The 24,624-nt window shown below is 45.8% G+C and overlaps 1 pseudogene; it reads right to left on the bottom strand.

Annotated features, from left to right (window-relative positions):
- Positions 1-23,042, bottom strand: part of LOC136524392 (probable LRR receptor-like serine/threonine-protein kinase At3g47570) — a 38,822-nt pseudogene extending 15,780 nt beyond the window's left edge.
- Between the last annotated feature and the right edge of the window lie 1,582 nt (positions 23,043-24,624).

The following is a 24,624-nucleotide window of genomic DNA, read 5'->3' as shown; positions in this document are numbered from 1 at the left end:
ATTCATATCCACACCTGCTTCCACTGCCAAACCCTAACCAGATCTGAGAGATGGCGTCGAAGAAAGGAGCTGTGAAACCGAAGATGGTGAGCCCCCGAAAGGCGAGTGATGAAATCTAGCGTGACAAAGAGTGGTGCCATCACGAATGGGAGAGGCGGAGCTCAACAGATTGGTGGAGGCGGGTGTTCTGCCTGACCGCATCACCACCGGATGGTGACTGGCCCTCGATGAGCCCTTCCCCATGCCTCATACCGATGAAGTGATGGTATCTGAGGATTATTTCTAGCGTGGGGTGGGATTTCCTGTTTATCCATTCCTGAGGGATCTGTTGGAGCTCTAGGTGGTTAGTCTATGCAACCTCCACCCAAATACCATATTGCACAAATCTATCTTCATCTATTTCTATGAGGCGTATCTCAGAAACCTTTCACACTTCAATCTCTTTTGTCACCTGTTCTGGCTAAAGAAGCGAGGCGGTGGTGGTTCCAAGGTGGTCGGCGGAGTGTATCTTCAGTTGCACGATGGGATGGTAGGGAATACTGACTGTTCTGCTAAGCACATCGCTGAAGGGGTGGAACATGAGGTGGTTCTACATGAAGCAGAGCCACCCTGCAGTCTGGTTCAACACCGACCACATACCAGAGAGCCAGAGGAGCTGGTTGGAGACGCCAAGTAGCACTGATATGGAGCAAGTTAGGGATTTCCTTGGCTTAATAAAGGGCATGAAGACCAATGGTGGATTAGTGGTGGCAAGCTTTATAGTGCGTCATATCTAGCCCTACAAGGAGAGGGCCCACCCCGCCTTTGAGTTAAAGGGGAGACTGATGGTACCCAGGAGAGGTCGAAGTTGCTGTTGAGGGATGTTGTGCAGGAGCAAGCCGTAGAGCTGTTCGATCCACTTGCCTCATTCAACTTGCCAAGGTAGACGAAACCCTTTCACTGCAAAAATCTACCTCCTCAGGTAAATATCTCAGTTGTGCGTTCCTGACGCTTTTTTACCCTTTTGTCATTGTCGAGCAGTTGACTGATTTACTCATGCGAAGATCCATTCGCAGGAAAGAGCGATGTACTTCTTGGATGTGCTGAGGAGTGATTGGCCGAAGGGAGTAGGCGCTTGGCCACGGCCACAGCCTGAGGAGAAAACCATCAGCATCTCGTCGGAGAGTACATCCCTGGTGTCAGAAAAAATCTAGGGGAAGAGGGCAGCGGCAGACAAGCTAGCCTGGAAGAAGAGAAAAACGGCAAATACCGCTCCCCTCAAGCCGGGCGGCATCTTGCTTGGTGGTGACCAGACCACTCGGACGTGAAGGACCGTGGTGTTTGAGTGGTCGGATGACGACGAAGTTTTGGTTGCTCCTCCACCGAGCATGAAGGCGCCTCCGCGCAGCACGCGCGTAGAGGAATAGTCAATGGGAGGGGAAAAGGTTCCCTAACAATAGATGAAGGGAATCCTCGAGCAGCAGGCAAGGGGAGCCCTAGAGCGGCAGGCGAAGGAAATCCCCAAGTAGCGGGCGAGGGGGGCCCCAGAGCGACCGGTAGAGGAAAGGCTGATGACAGAGACCGTGGGACCTCCACCCCAAGACGTAGACATCGACCCCAAAGCCACAGCTGGGGGCTCAGGTAGGCAGCGACAGACCAAACCGTAAGTATCCTTGCCTTGGAGTCATTTGGTTGGCATTTCCTTATCCTTTTTTGGTGATTGACGAGCTGGTCTGATGTAGAGCGAAAAGTACGGAAGATCCATCTCTATCCGCCTAGACTATCGAGTAGCCAAAGGCTAGCCCTAGGGCAGAGGAGATGCTAGTGGACCCCATCCCAGAGTCCCCAAGTGCTCTTGGCGGCGATGAACGGTTGGAGTCAATGGTGGATGGGTCAGTGGCAGCGCCTAAGGCAACGGTGGGAACCACCGGATCCTCTGGAGCAAAAGCTGGAGTTGCCGACGTTACGCCGAAATCTAGAGCGGAGAAGCCTATGGTGCCAAAGGAGCAGACGATGCTCCCTAAGGCATCAGAGGGCATGGTCGAACATTCTATTCAGCCATTGAGCCCCCCAGGTGGTGCCTCTGGCTGCGGTGGAAGAGGACGAGGTGAAGGAGATCGAGCGTGATGAACCTCAACCCAAAGCTGTCCGAATCCTCCAAAAGCACGGCGATGAGGTGGTGATTGTCGAGGAGGAGGACACCACCAGGGAGATGACAAGATTGAAGTCCACCCTTGCTAGAGTAATGAAGCAAATCGAGGTCAGTACTTGGACCCTGACACCAGGGAAATCTGTAATCTTCATCTTTGACGTTGGAGATCAGAGTTCATCATTGTCTTTGGGCGCTTGCTGGGGATAACTCGGACTACCGAGCAGCGCCACCAGCTGATCAAGAGGATGGAGCCCCTTGCTGAGGAGAATGAAAAACTCAAATAGGCGATGATCCTTATGGAGAGAAACATCCAGAGAGCCCAGCGTGAGCGAAACCTTACTGAATCCAACACGCGAAACCTAGAGTACCAGAAGGGCATCCTATCCGAGCAACTGGCAGCTGCGTCCGAGCAGCTACGTGGCATGTTCGAGCAGCTAGCGAGTGCTTCCACACAACTAGAGTAGAAATCCGAGCAGCTCAAAAGCGTATCCGAGCAAAAAGCAGGTATGGTATATCGGCGAATGCGCTTTGTATTGTTGGATAGCTATATCTTTGGTGATGACTGTTGTGCTTATAGAGAAAGATGCAGAGCTTAGCTAGCTATGCCAAGCCATCGAACAACTTCGAGAGGAGAAGGTGAAGGAGATAGGGTGAGCAGATAAACTGGCTGAGGAGCTGAAAGGTGAGTACTTTCTGGTCAGAGTTACTACTGAAATAGTTTCCTTGCTTGATGGAACCCTGTAATGCTTGCAGACCACCGTTAGAGGGTCAAGGCATAGTTTGATGTGCTGGTGTAGGAGGCCAGGACCCAAAGGGAGAAGTTTGATGCCATGGTTGCTGGAGTTAAACCGGTGCTCAACTACGTCGACTTGGAGCTGGCTCCTCAGCCCGACGGTAGGCCACCACATCCGGACACCGTCATCAAAAGGTGCAAGGTGGCATGGGAGAACTTCAAAAGCTTCAACTGCGATGCCATTGTGACCGCCATTACTCACGCCCTTGCGATGGTTCGGTCCCACTATCCAGCCGTTGACCTTCAGGCGATAGGGGCTGGTTTCGCCGAAGGGTTGGGCGAGGTAGAGCACCAGCAGCTAGAGGATGAGGTGGAGGACGCAGCGAAATAGCTAGCCTATGCCATAGACCTATTCAGCGACACAGCTGGCGATGGCAGAGCTCGGTGATCTACTCGGAGAGTATTATCTGTAACATCTGGGGAGGGTAGTTAGAGCGCGTGAGAGCACAGAAAACATTTATGTATGTGTATAAATGTTATAAAGTGCACATTTATGCAGCTTGCTGGTATTTGTGGTGAAAATCATTGTAGCAATAACCCTAACACAATTATACGTAGTATAAGTAGCGTCCGAGCAGTTAGTTCATTACTGAACTCTTTGGCCTTAGCTAGCCCATAGTCCATAACGTCGAGCGCGGAGCCCATGCACATGTAGGAGGAATAGGAGTCACCAAGGAACCGCAGCCGACCACCCATAACATAGAGTGCGGAGCCCGTAGCATGTGTAGGGAGAGATCAGAGACTGGTCTTCTCCATAGAGCGCAGAGCGAAACGTGTGCTGCTCAGCGGTTGGTGAAATAACTTGGAGATAAACATAGTATAAGTGGCCTCCGAGCAGTTAGTTTTTTACTAAACTCTCGGCCTTGGCTAGCCCATAGTCCATAACGTCAAGCGTAGAGCCCTTGCACATGTCGGAGGAACAGGCATCACCAAGGAACCACAGTCGACCACCCACAACATGGAGCCCATAGCACGTGTAGGGAGAGATCGAAGACTAGGTTGTCTCCATAGAGAACAAAACAGAATGTATGCTGCTTGTTGATCGGCGAAATATCTTGGAGATTTGGAGAAAAGTGTTCGTTGATTTGGAGAAACCTATTTGGTGAAATACGTTGGAGATTTGGAGAAATGTGGTCGGCGATTTGGAGAACTTGTTCGGCAAAATACGTTGGCGATTTGGAGAAACATGGTCGGCGATTTGGAGAACTTGTTCAGCGAAATATGTTGGCGATTTGGAGAAACATGGTGGGCGATTTGGAGAACTTGTTCGATGAAATATGTTGGCGATTTCTTATTGGAGTTCGTTATGGAGTAGCTTAGAGCTCAGCGATCGTAATGGAGAAAAAACCATAATGGAAACAAATTATGGCGACCAAAACTTTATTCATCATAAAGTGGAGAGTACATATCTGGGGTGTTTCAAGGATAGAAACATATAAGGTGCTCAATGTGCCATGAGTTGGGGACATCAATTCTGTCTAAGTCACATAGGCGATAAGACCCTAGTCGGGTAACCTCTTTAACGACGTAAAACCCTTCCCAGGGGGAGGAGAGTTTGTGCATCCCTTTAGTTTTTTGTCTTCTACGGAGAACAAGGTCACCGATAGCAAATGAACAACCTTTGATGTTGCTGTTGTAGTACCTCCGCAAGCCTTCTAGATACTTGGCTCTGTGGACACAAGTGATTAGGCGTTCTTCCTCAGCCCTGTCGATGTCCTCTATCGAAATAGCGGTGGCTTGCTTTTCATCATAATTTTCCACCCTAGGTGCTCGAAGGGCAATATCCGCTGGTAGTATGGCTTCTGAGCCGTAGACAAAGAAATATGGAGACACACCAGTGCTGTGACTAGCTTGAGTGCACAGTCCATAGACCATAGCTGGTAGCTCCTTGAGCCATCTGCTCGGATGCTTTTCTTCTTTCTGATATAGCCTCTTTTTGAGGGCATCAAGGATCATGTCGTTCGCCCGTTCAACCTTGCTGTTGGCTCTAGGATGGGCAACAGAGACATATTTGATGGAGATGCACCGGTCTTTGTAGAAGTCCTAGAAGTGATGGCCAGTAAACATAGTTTCGAGGTCAGTGATGATGCTATTCGGGAGACCAAATCTATGGATGATATCTTCGAACAGCTTGTCTACTTTCTTTGCAGTCGCTGAGACGAGCGGTTTATACTTGATCCACTTGGAGAACTTATCGATGGCGGAAACCACCTGGCGCTGGCTTGAAAGGCCCAATCATATCTAGTCCCTAGCATGCAAAGGGCCAGGAGGCTAGGATGGTCTATAGCTCTTGTGCCGGCACGTGTATTTGCTTGGCGAAAAATTGACATCCTTCACAACGTCGGACGAGGTCTTTTGCATTGGAGATGGCCATGGGCCAGTAAAAATCAGCTCGAAAAGCTTTGCCGACTAGGGTTCTCGAGGCCACATGATTGCCACAGGAACCAGAGTGAATTTCAAGAAGTAGCTTCACTCCTTCTTCTTGTGAGATGCATTTTTGCAGTATCCCTTCCTTGGCACTTTTCCTCATCAAGTTGCTGTCCACCAGCACGTAATGCTTGCTTTGATGGATTAGGCATTCGGTTTTAGTCTTATCGGTGGGTACTTCGGCGCTGGAGAGGTACTTGATGAACTGTTCCCTCGAATCGGTGGCCGATGAAGGTACCGTGAGTACCAGCTGCTCGGTGGGGGGAACTTCCTGAATTTCCTTATCTTCCTTAATGGATGGTGCCAGAAGATCTTGAATGAAGACCCCCGGCGGAATCACGGCGTGATAGGAGCCTAACTTGGATAGCTGGTCGACGAGCTAATTTTGATTGCGTACCACGTGGTGGTACTCGATACCATAGAATTTCCCTTCAAGCTTCCCGATTTCAATGCAGTATGCATCCATCTTCTCACTAGAGCAAGACCAGTCTTTATTGAGCTGGTTGATGACCAGCGTGGAGTCCCCATATACCATGATGCATTTAATGCCAAGCTCAATGGCTATACGGAGTCCATGGAGACATTCTTCATATTCGGCGGCGTTGTTGGAGGCCAAAAAGTGTATCCAAAGTATGTAACGGAGTTTATCCTTGGTCGTCGTGATGAACAGAATGTCTGCACCAGCATCATTGATGTTGAGAGCACCGTCAAAGTACATCACCTAGTGCTCGTGGCAAGTAGCGGCGATGGGCTCTTGAATCTCAGTCCACTCAGCGACAAAATCAGTAAGCGCCTGAGACTTGATGGTAGGCCTGCTTCTAAACTCAATGGAGTAAGTGCCGAGCTCGATAGCCCACTTGATGATATGGCCATTGGCCTCTTTGTTATGGAGAATGTCCCCCAGAGGGAACTCGGTGACCACGGCATTCTTGTAATACTCGAAGTTGTGGTGGAGCTTGCGTGACGTAATTAGGACGACGTATAGCAGCTTCTGGACCTAAGGATAACGAGTCTTGGGCTCAGTGAGAACCTCGCTAATGAAGTATACTGGATGTTGCACCTTATAGGCGTGCTCGACCTCCTCACATTCAACCACAATGGTTGTGCTGACGATGTGAGAAGTAGTGGTGATGTAGATTTGGAGAGTTTCGTCTGGCCATGGCGCCGTCATGATCGAAGACTTTGGTAGGAACTACTTGAGCCGCTCAAAAGCTTTGTCTGCCTCCTGCGACCAGGAAAAGCGCTCGGAGGCCTTGAGGAGTTTGAAGAACGGTAGCCCTTTTTGTTGAGGCGCAATATGAAGTGACTTAAAGCAGCCATGAAGCATGTAAGCTTCTATATATCCTTGACGCATGTTGGCCATTTCATGTTGGTGATGGCAGAGACCTTGTCGGGGTTGGGCTTGATGCCACGTGCGCTGATGATGTAGCCTAGGAGTATACCAGAAGGAACTCCAAAGATGCACTTTGAAGGGTTTAGCTTCCATCGGTACCTTTTCAGGTTGACGAATGTTTCCTTGAGGTCGGCAATAAGATTGTCGGCAATCTTAGACTTGATGACCACATTGTCAAAGTAAGCTTCGACATTATGGCTGATCTAATAATTAAGGCACATCTAGATGGCCCATTGATAAGTCGCCTCGACATTCTTGAGTCCGAAGGACATGGTGGTGTAGCAGTATGCACTGAAGGGCGTGATGAATGATGTCTTGATCTGGTCTTCTTCCTTGAGGGAGATCTAATGATAGCCGGAGTAACAATCGAGGAAGGAGAGCAGTTCGCAGCCGGCAGTGGAGTCTCCAACCTCATCTATTCGAGGCAGACTGAAGGGGTCTTTGAGGCAGTGTTTGTTAAGATCAGTGTAATCAACACATATTCTCCATTCTTTATTCTTTTTTTGAACAAGAACAGGTTTTGCTAACCACTCAGGATGATACACTTCTTTTATGAATCTGATAGCTAGGAGCTATTTTATTTCTACCCTAATAGCCTCCTTCTTGTCTGGCGTGAATCGGTGCAGTTTCTGCTTGATCGGCTTGGCGGTCGGCGAGACATTCAAGGAGTGCTCGATCTTCTCCTGTGGTACCCCTAGCATGTCTATAGGTTTTCAAGCAAACACGTCAGTGTTGGCATGTAGGAAGGAGATGAGCGCGCTTCCCTATTTGGGGTCGAGGTGAGCCCCAATCTTCATGGTGTTGGAGGGGTCATCGAGGCTGAGGTCGACCTCCTTGGTTTCCTTGGACTTGGCAGAGGCGTGAGGAGCCTCTAGCGATGGGATCTCTAGGTCATCGGCGGGCACCGTCTTGGCGTCGATGACCACACTGTCCATCTAGATAGAGAGGTCAGTGGCTTCTGTGAGCGCGCGACTCTCTGTCTCGCAGGTGTAGGCGATGGAGAGGTTGGCCCACAAGGCTAGGACTCCTATGGGCGAGGGCATCTTCAACACCAGATAAGCATAGTGTGGTACAACCATGAACTTGGCCAGAGCTAGCTGACCAAGTATGGCGTGGTAGGCGGTGTTGAAGTCAGCGATGTAGAAGTTGATGTGCTCGACGCGGTAGTTGCTTATCATGCTGAACTGTACTGGTAGGGTGATCTCACCAAGCGGTTTGGATCCCCTACCAGGTACGACACCCTAGAAGGAGGAGTCTGAGGGTGTGTGATCTGCTATCCCGAGGCCCAACTCGTTTAGGGACCCGATGAAGAGGAGATTCAGAGCGCTTCGATCGTCGACGAGCACTTTTTTGAAAAGCACTTTCTAGATGGTTGGGTTGAGGACAAGAGGGAAACGCCCTATGTAGGGGATGTCCGCCCACTAGTCGGCTCTACTAAAGGTGATTGGGACCTCAGACCATGGGCGATAGCTGGGGTTGGTGGGGCATCTTCCATAGTGATGGCGAGCACCCGCTGAGCGGTGAGCTTTCGTTCTCTTCTGCTCTTGGTGGAGGTGAGGCCCCCAAAGATGGTGGTGACCACCTTGTTGTGATCCTGGATGGCATTGTTATTGCCCCCAGGTGGTTGGTGGCCTTGGGCTCTGTCGTTGGTGTCGTCGTCCAGCTTTTTGCCCTAGAACTCCTTAGCCAAGCCGAGGTAGTCCTTCATCTTGTGTCTGGCGTTCTTATGGAGATGGCATGGACCGTCGAAGATCTTTTTGTATTGCTCATTGTAGTTGCGCTTAGCGAGAGGTTCATTGATGGTGGCGATGATGTGGTCTAGTCAGCGGCAGCTATTTTGGCTAGACATGGGTCCTTCTGGCCGATCACGGCCACTGTCATGATGGTAATTGCGGTCATCGTAGCAGCGGTCATTGTGGCATCGATCGTCGGGGTGGTCATCGTAGCGACGTGTTGGGGGATGAGTGCCTGCATCCTCATTGAAGTGAACCTTGGCTTCCTTGGTGTCGGTGTACTAGTTGGCGATCGTGATCATCTCGCCAATCTCTATTGGCGGCTTGCGGTTGAACTCGGAGCGAAGCTCGCGGTGATGGAGTCCTCTGATGAAGGCAGTGATGACCTCCACTTCCATGATGTTGGGAATAGAATTCCTCATCTCGAAAAAGCATCTGATGTAGATACGAAGGAGCTCAGATGGCTTCTGGTTGATGCGGTTGAGATCATGCTTGGTACCCGACCGAGTACACGTAGCCACATAATTGTCGGTGAAGACTTTATTCAGCTCTTCCTAGGATCTGATAGAGTCCGGGGCAAGGCTCGTGAACCAATTCATGGTGCCTGGCATGAGCATGACAGGGAGATAGTTCGTCATGACACTGGTGTCTCCTCCAGTGGTGCTGACAGCAGTGGCCTAAGCCTGTAGCCACTGTGTTGGGTTCATCCTTCCTTCGTAGGGCTCGACCCCTGTGATTTTAAAACCACGGAGCCATTGAAGTGTTCAAAGCACCCTTGTGAATGTTGGGGGGCCCTCAGGGTTGGCAGCACCATTGTCTACAGCATTGCCAGCGTTGAGCAGCTCGAGAGCTGAGTCCGGGTTACTATACTCTTGCTCGTACTCCTAGCGGCGGCGTACTTCTTCTTCACGGCGACTGAAGCAGCGTTCGTCGATGCGCCATCGTATATCTTAGAGATTGTTGAGGTGCACTCAGACGTCTAGGTCGACCTCTTGGTAGTGTTGGCGGTGATGTTCGATGCAGTTGCCCCTAGCTCCACCCTAGAGGGGTTGCGTGTCGTCGTAGTGCTGGTCGATGAAGCGACTTTGATGGTGATCGGTTCTTGTCATGGCTGATCAGTGAATCAAGGTTGTGGAGTATGAGGGTCTCTGTTCCTGGCAGATCTCATTGACCTGACAGTGTACCGCTTTAAGCATGGCGGCGACCTTGGGTGTCTGCGGGAGCCGGGCGAGCTCATTGGCGGCCACTACGAGATTGGCGCTTGGTGTCTTGTAAACGTCGTGGCCATCAATGCGTATAAACTCATCGTCAAGGTTGCATTGGAGTGGCCTTCCTTGCGAGTCAAGTTGCTACTCGACCATCGTGAGAGCAGTCTCGTTTGCTTAGCATTACGCACGGTTGACATTCTAGTTCTCGCGGGCGATGCGTTCCTCCTTGGTTTCACCATTCCAAGGGGGGCTATCGACGTTGACGTTGAAGATTGCACCACCAGGGAACGGCGGGGGAAGAAGTAGTTCGGTGGTCGTTTCAGTGATGGTCTCCGTAGAACCCTGGGACTCGGAGTCCAAATTCACCTCTAGGATGGTCTAGAGGGACACTCTAGGGCAGCGGATGACATGCAACATGTTGATGGCCTACGGAGGCTGGTCGGCGATCTGGTCAGCAAGAGGATGGACATCTCCAACCCGGTCGAAGAATTTGCCCCTTAGGGCATCTTGATAAACGGCGACAACGTTAGTGAACCCAAAGGGTAGGGCCATAACCCCAGGAGTTTCCCAAGCAGCCTTCAATAGATCTAAATCGGAGGGTGGTCAGCGCTGAACTAGAGTGTCCAGAGCTGATTTGGTGATGGAGAGGCAATCGGTGAGCTTCAGACCGACCCGATCGATGGATGCAATTAGTAGCGAGGAAGTGGGCAGCGAGTCATTGAAGAAGGTGACCTCGGAGGCGGTTCCGAGATCATATCTGTAGTTGTAGGTGTTGGGGTGATCAGCACAACGTTGATCTGCACCAGCTCGATGAGCTCCGACTCCTTCAATGTTGATGACCCATGAGAGGGATCCAACCATGAAGATCTAGACGGGCTACGGGAGGGACAAAGAGCTTACAAAAAAAGCCATCTTGTTCGACAAGGAAACATCACACAATCCCCTACCTGACGTGCCAACTGTCGATAGAATATCATCGACAGTCCTTCGAGGGGTATCCCATGAAGGTAGATTGATCGGCAGAGCAATGTGTGATCAACAACAAGATGGCAACAGAGACACGAGTTAGATACGTTCAGGCCATCAGTATGATGTAATACCCTACTCCTATGGTCTGTTGGTTTGTATTAGCTATCGTATGATATTGCGTGAGTTTGGAGGGGTCCCTACCCGCCTTATATAGTCCGAGGGGCAGGGTTACAGGTCGGTTAAATCTAAGAGATAACCAGAAAGTAATAACAGATTACAGGAATCTTGAGATCATACGTATCCTAACAGATCTCGTAGTATCTTCAAGATATCTTCCCGATGTCTTACGAGAGGCACTGAGCAGAGTCGTGCCCCTCAAGGCTTCATCTTGTGGGCTAGGCCGCCCCTAGGGGCGTAGCCCATGTGGTCTACCATGGGTATCCAAGGTCGTACCCCCCACAGTGCTTCATGTGCAAGTAGATCTAGATCTAGGGTTTGGTTTTTTTATTATTTTTTTTGTAAATTTATGTTTGATGAAATTAGACTAGGGTTTGCATGAAAGATATTGGGTAAAATATAATTGTTGCTAATTGTTGTCTTTGAAATTATTTATTGTAGTCAACAAATATGTATTTTAATTATTTATGAATAAATAGGCCATTAATTAATTTTCCTCTACCATGGTGTGTTTGTATGCCTCACATAATTATATTTGATTTATATTCATATATATCTAAAGTATATACAATTATTCTCAAGTAATTATTAATTATTTCATTTTTTATATATATCTGAATAAGTAGCCCTTTAATGTTTGTTTTGTTGTTGTAAAAGATGGAGTACAAGAACTCTTGGATGTATGGTTCATTAAGGTTCAAGGTAGGTTTCCGTGAAGATGTGGATAAATTTATTGAAGCCGCAAAGAAGCATGCAACAATGTTGATAGAGAATAAGGATACAATTATTTGTCTCTGTAAAGATTGCAAGAACCGTATGGCATAGATAGATGTGACTATCATCAGATCACATTTGATTATGCGATGATTTGTTGACGACTACACAGTGTGGATTCATCATGGTGAAATGGTTATTGTTAATGATGAGGATGAGGAGGAATACGACGACGAAACCCTAGAATCTGTATCCCAATATTCAGCAGAGCTTGATGCACGAATGGATTCCGAGTTTGGTAATGAACAAGGTGGTGATGCTAGTGGTTGGGATGGTAACGACAAAGGTGGTGTCAATATTGATGGTGGAGCACGTGTCGGGGATGAAGATGATTTGGAGGACATGATTCGAGCCCTCAAACTAGAGATTTTACTAAAGAGCCCGAAAGATCCAGAAAATTTGGAAAGGGTGACAAAGGCATCGAAGGAGACTGTGTATGGTGCTAAAAAGGATTATCCGACACATTGGATATTGCTACGTTTTGTGCTTGAGCTACTCATCCTAAAGGCTATGTACGGCTGGTCAGACTGTAGTTTCAATGATCTATAGCATCTCCTATCATGGGTGCTTCCACAACCAAACTCAGTTCCCGCCAACACATACCAAGCAAAGAAGGTCATAAGTCCATTGACAATGGGGGGTGAAAAAAATCCATGCACTATATACTTTTTCATGACGAAACGTTCAAGTCACTGGATAAATGTCCCCGGTGTGGGGCCAGCCGATACAAGAACAATGACCTTTACGGTAGGGACAAAGCCTCCACGGGGAAAAAGAGGAATAAGATGGGTACAAAAAAGGTGGTACAAGAATCTCAGCCCTCATAGGACACTCCATTAGGCAATGATGCAAAGCAGAGAAGAATTCATGCCTTGGTAATATGGTACCTGCCAGTGACCGACCGCTTGAGACGTATCTTCCTAAACCCTAAAGAAGCCGCACTCATGACATGGTGGGATGATAAGCGCAAGGTGGATGATGATAAGATTGCACACCTGGCTAATTGTAGTCAGTGGCAAAGGTTCGATGAGAAGCACAAAGAATTCAGCAATGACCCAAAGAATATACGGTTTGGCTTGAGCACCGATGGAATGAATCCCTTCAATGAGAGGATGAGCGACCATAGCACTTGGCCAATGATCTTGACCATGTACAACATCCCAACGTGGTTGTGTCAAAAGAGAAAGTACATTCTCCTCACTATTCTTATTTTTGGCCCTAAACAACTAGGCATTGATATAGATGTGTCCCTCATGCCTTTGATGCAAGAAATAGAGAGGCTATCGAGGCATGGGGAGCCGATGTACGATGCGTTCCGAAAGGAGGACTTCATATGTAGAGCAATAATATTTGTTACTACTAATGATTACCCCACGCTATTTTCTTTGTCTGGACAGATCAAAGAGAAGATGGGATGCTTGGTTTGCTTGGATGGTATTACAAGGGTGTACCTGGATGCATCCAAGAAGATAGTTTACTTAAGGAACCGACGCTTCTTAAAGACAAGTCACAAGTACTGCAGCAAATTGTTCTTTAGATTTTATGACAACACCCTGGAGATTGAACCCCCTCTAGAGAGACGTCATAACAGAGAACATGTGTATAGAATGGTGAAAACATATACGTCGTCTATGGAAAGAAGAATCTAGATGGGATGAACAGAGATAGAAGCACACCTCCTATCGAAGGCATATCTTTCAAGAAACAATTGATCTTTTTTAGTATCTGCCTTATTGGTCAGACTTAGAGGTCCCCCATGCCATTGATGCTATGCACGTGCAGAAGAATGTCTTTGAGAGTCTCATTGCTACCTTGATGGACACAGGCAAGTCAAAGGATGGTCTGAAATCACGGAAAGACATGGTGCAGCTAAACATGATGCCACAGCTTCACCCGGTACCTGAGGCTAATGGAAAATACACTCTGCTCGTGGCATGCTTCAACCTAACACCAGATGAGAAGAGAGCTATATGCACTTTCTTGAGGGGGGTCAAAGTCTCGACTGGGTTTTCAGCGAATGTGAAGAAGCTAGTGTCGATGAAGGACTTGTCAATAACACACTGTAAGGCTCATGATTGTCATGTGATGCTGATAATGTTTCTACCTATTGCAATCAGGGCTATAAAGCTAGAGTTCTTGAAAATGGCCATCACCCGCATATGCTACTTCTTTTCAAAGATCTCACAGAAGACGATTGGCAAGCAAGAGCTGAGTGACCTACATGAATTTGTGGTGGAGATACAAAACCAACTAGAGATGTGTTTACCTCCTACTTTTTTTATATAATGCCACATCTCATGATTCACATGGTTCATCAGATACAGGTGCTGGGCCCTTGCTACTTGCATGAAATATGGTCCTATGAGCGGTTCATGACGGTTCTAAGTTGATACATGCATAATCGAGCATACCCAGAGGGCTCCATGATAGAGGGTTACAGGACTGAAGAAGTCGTCGAATGCTATCAAGAGTACCTAAAAGTACAGAAAGAGATTGGTAAACCCGATTCTCGTCATAAGAGTAGGCTGGCTAGGAAGGGCACTAGTGGAAGAAAAGTGTTCATCGACCATAATTACAAAAAGATGAGTCGGGTGCATTACAGTGTCTTGCAGAGTACAAACTGATGCCACCGTACATTGATGAACACTTGGCTATCATTATGGCGGAGAGAAATGGTCATTTGGATGATTGGGTCATGAAACAGCATAAGCAACGACTAATTACATGGTTGAAGGACCAAAATATACCGCCTAAACAAACCATAGACTCTATTACCATTAGTAGGTGGACGGAGGGGCCATCGAGATAAGTGATATCTTAGAATGCTTATAACATCAATGGGTATGCATACTATACCCACGCAAAGGATAGTTAATATATGAACTAATCCAGCAGCATTCGAATAGAGGCTCTCGTTGGATTGGGGCAAAAAATCCAATACTTTGTCATCATTGAAGATATATGAGAACTTGACTATGGAAGGGATATAACGGTGGCCCTATTTTGATGCCGCTGGATCAAACAACACCAACTGAATAAGATCGGATTGAGAGTCCTAGACCTTGAGAATCTAGGCTACCAAGATGACCCTTAGGTGCTCGCTTCATGTGTCGCACATGTTTTCTATATGTCTGACCCACAAAGTAACCTCCCTTCGAAGAAGAAGACAAAGCATGTGGTTGTCTCTGGAAAACAACACATTATCGGAGTTGATGGCATAGACGATGTTGAAGCTTATAATAACTACGATGAGATGCCGCTATTCACAGACTTGCCTAAGAATATTAGTGTTGTGGAAAAGAACCTGCCCAAAGACATATTGCCATAGGAATGAAAATGTGTCAAGAGAAAAGTCGTTACAGTGAGCTAGCTAGTTGTTGAACATGGAGTGTTTGTGTAAGTGTATTTGTAAGACTTCATTTATGCATGCGTATGAGACTATATATTTATGTATTTGTGTAAGACTATATATTTATGTATGTGTGTGAGACTATATTTATGCATGTGCCTGAGACTACCCTTTGCAACATCCAGATGAATCTATTTTTCAACATCCACTCTATTACTACTAAAACTTTATGAAATCACTTAACACTTTATGAAATAAAGAAATGGCTAAAATAAAAGTAGGAGATCTTGACGAGTTATACAACTTTTATATTCATCAACTTTACAGCTGAAATCATTTAGTGGTTGAAAATCAGGTTTGAAGCTGTCATTTTCTGAAATTTAAAATTTGAACTGTTCAAATTTTGTCAAATAAAAAGATGACCAAAATAAAAGTTGTAGATAGTGATGTGTTCAATAACTTTTATATTCATCACCTTTACAGCTAAAATCATTTAGTAGTTGAAAATTAAGTTTGAAGCTGTTATTTTCTAAAATTCAAAATTTGAACTGTTCAAATTTTGAACTGTTCAAATTTTGTCAAATAAAAAGATGACCAAAATAAAAGTTATAGATAGTGATTTGTTCAACAACTTTTATATTCATCACCTTTACAGCTGAATTCATTTAGTGGTTGAAAATCAGGTTTGAAGCTATTATTTTCTGAAATTCAAAATTTGAACTGTTCAAATTTTGTCAAATAAAAAGATGACCAAAATAAAAGTTACAGATAGTGATGTGTTCAACAACTTTTATATTCATCACCTGTACAGCTGAAATCATTGATTGGTTCAAAATCAGGTTTGAAGTTGTTATTTTCTGAAATTCAAAATTTAAATTGTTTAAAATTAGTGACAAAGATAGACGGCTAGACTAAAATGATAGAGCATGATTTTTAAAAAAATTTAGAAAAAAAACCATCACATTTGGAGTTAGTATGAGGGAGAAAAACTAGTTACAAGTTTCAGCCACAGATTAAAAAGAGAAATCACACTTGTTCATCATGAACGGTTGTGATTTTTCTTTTTAATCTCTGGGTAAAATTTGTGACTAGTCTTTCTCCCTCATACTAACTCCAAATTTGATGATTTTTTTCCTAAAATTTTCTAAAATCATGCCCTATCAAGTTACTGTGTTGATTTGATCATTCTTTTCATTTGACAAAGTTTGAGCAATTCAAAATTTCAAATTTTAAAAAATGACAGGTTCTAACAAGATTTTAAAATACCAAATGATTTCAGCTGAAAAAGTGATAAATACCAAAGTCGTATAACTCATCAAGATCTACAACTTTTATTTTAGTCATTTCTTCATCTGACAAAGTGATAGTAAACATTGTTCATAAATCAACATGTCTCTCGTATAGTTCATGAAACTATGAGTGATATATGAATTTGTGAACAATGTTTACTAATACTTTATCAAATGAAGAAGTGACCAAAATAAAAGTTGTAGATAGTGATGAGTTCAACAACTTTTACGTTCACGACTTTCTTATTTGAAACTATTTAAGGTTTCAAAATCTTATTTAAAGTTGATATTTATTGTAATTCAAAATTTGAACTGTTTAAATTTGGTCTAATAAAAAGATGACCAAAATATAAGTAGTACATCTTGATGAGTTCTACAACTTTTATATTTACAACATTTTTATTTTAGGTCATTTAATGTCCTAAAATTATAGTCGAAGTTTTAAAAATTAAATTTTTAATTTTTTTGTTTTCTATATTGTTTTGAATATCAGCAAAATGTTTTTATATATATTTGTGCATATATAGAATAATACAAAATATTATATAGAATAATACATTTACTTTGTGTTTTTGTGATATAAAAAATACAAAATTTGTAATTTCATAAAATAGAAAATATTTGTACGGGCGGCTAGATCCGAAACCGCCCCTATAAATCGTCCTAGGTATATAAGCACGGGCGCTCACATGAATAAGTGTTGGACGCTCTCTTCTTCCTCCCGACGCCGTTAGGCTATCCAACTTTTTCCCCGGCGCATCGCCGCCGTCGTCTCCCGGACCTCTCCCGACGCCGGCGCCCCCTCTCCGCTCCCCTGGCCCACAGCTCGACATCCCTGGGCCGCCACGATGCCACGCGCCCCATCTCCACGGCGGCTAGGGTTTTAGAGCCCCCCGCTGGACGACCCGCTGCCTCCTCCCCATCTCCGTGCCGTCCACATCCATGACCCGGTCCGTCGCCGCCTCATTTCTGACCTTGAGGTGCCGCAGGTCTGCTCCCTGCCCTCCCGTGGCCCAAGTGCTCGTGCGCTCCGGCGTCCGTGCTCCCTCCCCCGGCGAGCGGCCACGGTGCCCGAGCTCTCCGACGTCTGCGCTCCTTCCCTAGCGTCCACCGGCGTCCGCGTAGCTCCACCGGCGTCCGCGCTCCTCCACAGCAAATTGGTAAGGTATAGCAATATTTCTTTTTTTTTGCTACTGCTTCAATCTGATTCAATCTGTTATATAGAATCATAGTTGTTGTCTCTGAACCAATCTATAGACATCAATGTAACTTGGGAGGACCAATTCTTTAGTTAGTTTTATGCCTCTCACCCTCTCAGAAAGGAAAACGTTGTTAACTTTTTTAGTAGCTCTAGTTTTCTGTTGCCGTTATTTTTCCTGGCTGAATGAGCATGTTTGCCTTATTGGTAGTTTTGGGGCCTTTACCACCAGCCTCATTAGGCTTGCTTGACAAATAAAATTTTCCACCGAATTATTAAAAAATTATTTGTGCAAGAATTTTTACGTTGTGCAATTATGGGTGAGCAGCTAAAAATTATCAAATTCTTATCCATTCTATAGAACATACTGTGCATTTGGTTGTGGTGTGCATACTGTTTTTAGATTTCAGTGTTGTATGGACTTTGAACCAACTTGAATTTAGTAGCTGACCAGCTGTCATGATTATGCCAAATAATTAAGGTTATTTATTCAATGATGAAAAATTAACACCCTATTCTAAACTGGGGCCGTGTATGGTTCATCTTTTATTTTCAGATTGAGAAGTCATTTTGCAATTATGTTTGATTATGAGTTTTGGTAGCTATTCCATGTAAAATGATTATGCAAAGAGAGAATTCCTTATTTGACACCAGACAAATGACCCGTTCCTTTCTTGGCCCTCAAAAAATTTTCGTTCCCTATTTGACACCGAGTTCAACTTTTGTTCCTTATACGACACTCCGTCGGGTTTACCATCCGTGAACCGTTAACTGACATGTGGGCCCCACCACCTTTCTCCCCTTAACTGACATGTGGACACCAGACAAAACGACGGCGGCGCTTGGACGGGGTGCATCCGCGTGTGGAGGTGGCGGCGCAGGCGCGCTCGCGCGGCCAGGGGCGCGTCCCATCCCCGCGGCGAGGAGCTATCGTGGCAGCAAGGCTGCGGCGGCGGCTCCAGGGCCGCACGGTGCCACCACGTCGAGCTTCTCCGACTCTCCGAGTGCTCCAGCTATGACGGGCTCTCGTCTCGAGCGTCGCCGCCGCCGCGAAGTCCGAGCCCGTGCCGGAGAAGAAGGCTGCCAAGGAGGCCGGCGTCCCTTGGTGCGCGGCTCGCGGGTTCCTCAACGCCATCTTCAACGGCAGGCCTGAGCCGCCAACGCCGCCGCCGTCGTCACGGGGGGCGGAGTCCGCGCGCTCCACGGCGTCCTCCTACTCGCGCTCAGGTCGTCCAGGAACTGGAGCAGCAGGAGGCGGTGGCGGAGGGCCTGAGCTCGCAGCCGTTGGAGATGTCGCGCGCGGCGTAGGCGACGCGGAGCGGCACCCGGCGCACGAAGGGGTCCACCACGTCGCCGATGATGCGCCCCACCACCAGCGGGTCCCCGCGCTGCATGGCCGCCGCCGCCGCTGCGTGCCGGTCGATCGAGCCCTCCCTGCCGCTAGCTCTTCCTCCTCCTCCTCCAGACCACACCACAGCAGGCCGGCCACGGCCAGCCCAGCAATAATGGGTCACCAACGAGGCGACGACCGCAGCTCCTCACCCCACCAGCTCGGGGCGCGCGCACGTCGTTGCACCACGCACCACACGATCCAGGGGAGGGGAGGGGAGCTCTCTTGCCGCTGTGGCTAGTTCTTTCTACTTATAGAGTGTTTGGGGAACCCGGAAGAAGCTAGGCGACCTCGCTAGCTCTCGCAGCAGCAAGCTATTTCCTCACGCGACTGATGAGCGAGCTAGCAGTCCTGGTAGCAGGCAGAGCGGGCGCGGGCAGATGGGGGTCCGGCTCCGGCCGGCGGGGCTGTGGTCCCGCGGATTGGACAGTGGGTGATCGAGGTGTCGTCGTCCGTCGTCGATGATATGCGCAGCCGCGGCGAGTGGATCGAGTGGGGAATCGGCCGGCCGGTGTCCATCCGGGTGGGGTGGGCATGGGCTCTGCGGGGTGCTGGCTCTGCGGGGATGGGACGCGCCCCTGGCCGTGCGAGCGCGCCTGCGCCGCCACCTCCACGCGCGGATGCGCCCCGTCCAAGCGCCGCCGTTGTTTTTGTCTGGTGTCCACATGTCAGTTAAGGGGAGAAGGGTGGTGGGGCCCACATGTCAGTTAACGGTTCACGGATGGCAAACCCGACGGAGTGTCGTATAAGGAACGAAAGTTGAACTTGGTGTCAAATAGGGAACGAAAATTTTTTAAGGGCCAAAAAAGGAACGGGTCATTTGTCTGGTGTCAAATAAGGAATTCTCTCTTATGCAAACTGGTTGGTTTTGTGTTGTTTTCTACGCTATATTCTTGTCTCTATCTAATTTTGTAGAAATTTACGGTATTAAATTTACGGTATCTAATTTTGCAATTATATTCTTGTCTCTATCTAATTTTGTAGAAGTCATTTTACAATTCCTTTTCGCCTAAAGTCTCTCTTTCTCTTTCTGTCCATTTATCCGTCACTTACTTTCGCTTTGAGTCTGTCAACCCCTCATTATATTCCCCTTGGTCCCTCAGACTCGCTTCCGCTGAGTTTCGGGCTGAAAAACCTTTGCTGGTGCCCCACCACTCATGTCATGACATGGCAGTCCAAGTCCATGTGTATCGTGGTGCTTGTGTGGGCGTGTGGCTCGTCTTCGACCTTCCTCAAACTCACAACTAGTGCACACTTACTCTCACTCTCGCTTTGAATACACCAGCCATCCTTCATTTCTCTTTCCATGTAGATCAAGAGCCATCTGACAGACTCAGCAATGGAACCCATTTACGGCCAGCCGTTCGAATCTTTGGGTTCATGGGCTCCTCAGTTAGATGATGGTTTGTTTGCTAGTAGGCTTTATGCAGGTATTCCTAGTAGCCAGTCTCTTAGCTGTCCCTTCTTACATTAGAAGGTCTTGGGGCTGTTTCAGCTGCAGAACATATATACAAATAAAATGTCTGTTTAAGAAATGCAAGACAGTTCAAGAAAGAAATAATCCAGATTGTTAATTGGTTAATATTATCTACAGAAATCTGTTCATCTCAAACTGTAGATCATGTACAGACCATCCATGAACCACAAAATGGACACACTACAAAACTAACGTGTGCACAAATCTATTACACCCGGATTAGTAGCCTCACAATACGGTTACTTGAACAAAAATCCAGATTGTTTAGCTAACCAATATCATCTAGAGAAGGTTGTTCATCTCAAACTATCTATCATGTACACAGATCCCGATAGCTTAAACTTAATCATTGACCGTCCATGAACCACGAAATGGAACACTGTAAAAGTAAATTGTGTACAACTCCATATATCTTAACTTAGGTAGTTCATTTAATGATTACTCAAAAACCAAAATCTTGCTAAGGAAAGCAAGATGAGGTAACCTCAACAGATGGTCTCTAAGAGTATCCATCAATATCGCTACATAACCATAAGCACAATACATCTGGTTGGTAGTATTATAGTGATGCTAACATAGTTTTAAAAGTTTTCATAAATCATAAGCAGCAACATGCCTATGCTTCTTCTGTTGGCAAACCAATACTTCAAATAGATGAATTAGGGCAAAGGATATCAACGACCTATGATACACATTGACCATAATTTCCATGATACGCCACAGTAAAAAAATTAGGGGAAAGGACATCGACAGTCTGACCGTAATTTCCCTAATATGCCATAGTAATGAATATCATGTATGTTAGAATATCATCTGAACTTTCCCTTCAATATTCTCCAGTCCAGTTTTCAAGGCCAAGAGTTCAGATTCAAGATCCGATATTCTCGTTGAGGACTGCTGGTTCTCATGGAGGGTAGCATCTTTCTCAGTGTTTATAAGTAGGATGGTGTTGTTAAGTTCAGATGACAAGTTCTCCAACTCATTCAACTTGCCATTCTGCTTCTCAATCTCTATCTGCGACCTACTAACGTCTTCCTGTGACTGGGAATACATTTTCTCCAATGACACAAGCGATGTTTGGGCTTGTAGCCTCTTCTCACATTCATCTTTCAAACTTCGATATATTTTATAATTCTCCAACAGCACTCTACTATATGGTTATCATACAACTTCGAGTAAGTTCAACTCTATACTTAAAGCTTTGTTCGCTATATTTTATTCGATGCAAAAGAGCTTATCTAGTTCTATGATTAAATCCATACAGCAACCACTGAATTTGTATAGGCATCAATGTCGAGAGGAGCATGGCATGGGTCTTTGATTCAATAGATAGGGACCCAGTGACATACAAAGACTTCATATCGATTCTCAAGACGTATACATATCGACATTTCCCATTAGCTTATATGTTTGTATATATACTTGTAACATTCACTTTTGGATACTAACAAGTTGTATTTGCTAAAATAATTCGAACATGGCATTTAGGTTCTATGTCACTAAACATCACGGAAGGCATGATCTAGTAAGGAAGGAAAAGCTGGCTATAAAAACACTATGTACGATAAGTGTAACTTATTTCTTCAGTACTCCATTACATGGCTGTCAAAAGCATTACTTAACATTTTCATATGCAAAACACACAGTGCCCCAAGCAGAAGCCTGGGAGTGTACATTGTGGATACTATGTATGTTCTATGATGAGTAACACCAGTGCCTACAAGAGACACCCCTTCAGGGTAAGTTTGAACCTCTTCAACCGTAGTATAAAAACTTCGTACATGGTATGAAATACTAAACCGAAACTTGTTCTTTTGTAGTGGAAATAAGAGAAAGAAATGAAAAGAGACCCATACAAGGATGACCAACTCTTAGAGCTCGTCGGCGACCTTTGTAACTTCATATTAGACTAGATTGTACACGTCAAAGGCACCTACCATGACCGAGAGTCTGACTTAGGTAGAAATCTTCAGTACCAACACCTTCGTGAAACTGAAAGGCTAGCTCTAGGACGTTGATAACAATGTGTATGGAATTTGACATTGATTTTACCTTGTGAATTATGTCTATTTAATGATGGATTGTATATATTCTTGTGAATTGGACTTGTAATTGTAGTGTATGGACTCTTGTGAATTTGAACCTTGTGAATTATGTCTATTTAATGTGTATGGACTCTTGTGCTTGTAGTTTATATAATACTTTTTAGCGAACGCGGTTCGGAACGTTGGTCGCGGGGCGTTCGGTGGGACATTGAGCGAACGTGGTTCGAAACGTTAATCGCTCACTCGCAACGCGAACACGGGAATACGCGGAAACAAACATGACGGTTCTGGTCAAATTTGAATTGTAAATTTGAATTTTTTTTACGGGAAAACGTACAGTAGAGACGGTTATAGATTGAACCACCCCTACAAATCGATTTGTAGGGATGGTTTGGGAATCGCTTCTATAAATATATGATTTGTAGAGACGGTTTGATAGAGACAACTACAGATGGTCTTAAGCCGCCACTACAAACTCTTTATGTAGTAGTGCAGCTCACGCCAGGCCACCGGCAGAAATGCACCGTGTCGTTCCACCACAGGAGCTTGCCCGTCGGGTCCGACGGCCCGGCCTTGAACGCCAGCAGCGCATCCCGGTCGGTGCCTGCGGCCGCCACCGCCAGTGCGCCCAGTGGCAAGAGCAGTAGCAGCACCATGAGTCGGAGTCCTGCTCCAGCTCGCCGCGCCATGCTCTGCGCTCTGTGCTGTGTGCCTAGGTAGCAGTAGCTTGCAGCGACCAAGCTCGTGAGGACGTGGAACTACTTGTAAGAACGCAAGCATGCATTGTTAGCTTTCCTGCACTGGCAACGTGCCAGGAGAGTTGGACATGTCACTCCCTGGCACTTGACTGAACAAGTGGTGGATTGCAAATGAGTTTCATCGTTCTTTTCTGACTTCACGTAACAAGCCTTTTTTTTTAGGGCGTTTACATCAAACTAGAGGTCGCTGACTTCATTATTTTGAATGTTTGGATTGAGTTTTCCCCGCAGAAAATCAGAAATGACAGGGTGTTTGGCAGGAAGCATGTGATCGACCCGCATTGTGTGCTCCGCGACGTGCAATTCGACGTGCAATTCCTTGGAATTGGAATGTTTGGGCTTGCAATTATTGCATGCTGATCTGAATACGTTTCCTTTTTAAAGGGGGCTTAGGCCAGTCTCAATGGAGATTTTATAGAGTTTTATGGGCATTAAATATGCTGACATGGCACTGTCTTGATGAAGAGAGAGAAGATAAAAGTTTCATGGGAGTAGAGTTGAAACTCTTCTGCACTGTTTCCAAAATATGGGTGTGTTAGAAACTGGGAGATGAAACCCCCACTGAGACTGGCCTTATTGTCGCTGTCCATGTTCTTGCTTATTACTCGATGCAAATAACCGCGTGTTTAGTTCGCGAAATTTGAGAATTTGGTTACCGTAGTACTTTCATTTTTATTTGACAATTAATGTTCAATCATGGACTAATTAGGCTCAAAGCGTTCGTCTCGTGATTTCCAACCAAACTGTGTAATTAATTTTTTTTTCTACATTTTATGCTCCATGCACATATCGCAAAATTCGATGTGATGCCTACTATAATATTTTTTGAGAAACTTTTTTGGAACTAAACGCAACCTAAAAGGTAGTATGCCAACTATGGAACCAGCAGATTAGACGAGTCTGCCACTGGACTGCAAGTCTGCAGCAAAGATAGACTTAGGGTGTGTTTAGTTCGTGAAATAAAAATTTTTAGATGTCACATCGGATGTTTTGGAGATGTTGGAAGGGGTTTTTGGATACTAATAAAAAAACTAATTATATAGTTCGTCTGGAAACTGCGAGACGAATTTAGTAAGCCTAATTAATTCATCATTAGCGCATGGTATTTACTGTATCACTTATGGCTAATCATGGACTAATTAGTCTTAAAACATTCGTCTCGCGATTTCCAACCAAACTATGCAATTATTTTTTTTTCATCTATATTTAATACTCCATGCATGTGCCGCAAGATTCGATGCGATAGTTTAAGGTGAAAATTTTTTGGAACTAAACCAACCTTAGTGCAAGTCATGTAAGAGTTTCTTTTTTTTTTGGGTAAAAGAGAGCTTATATTACCCAGGCAAGATATTACAATCTTCTTTCACGAGATCAAGGGCACAAGCAGGTGCTTAGCAGAATATTTCGCCTACCTAAATGGGCTAACACATTCGCCATCTTGTTTCACTCCTTACCTTTTGAAATTTCCGTTCTACCATCATCTGCAAGTACTCCACGCAACAATGTTGCATGA

The sequence above is a fragment of the Miscanthus floridulus genome, chromosome 18 (assembly GCF_019320115.1).
Source record: "Miscanthus floridulus cultivar M001 chromosome 18, ASM1932011v1, whole genome shotgun sequence".
Taxonomy (NCBI): Eukaryota; Viridiplantae; Streptophyta; class Magnoliopsida; order Poales; family Poaceae; genus Miscanthus; species Miscanthus floridulus.
The sequence above is the reverse complement of the archived record's forward strand: the minus strand, read 5'-3'. Positions and strand labels throughout refer to the sequence as shown.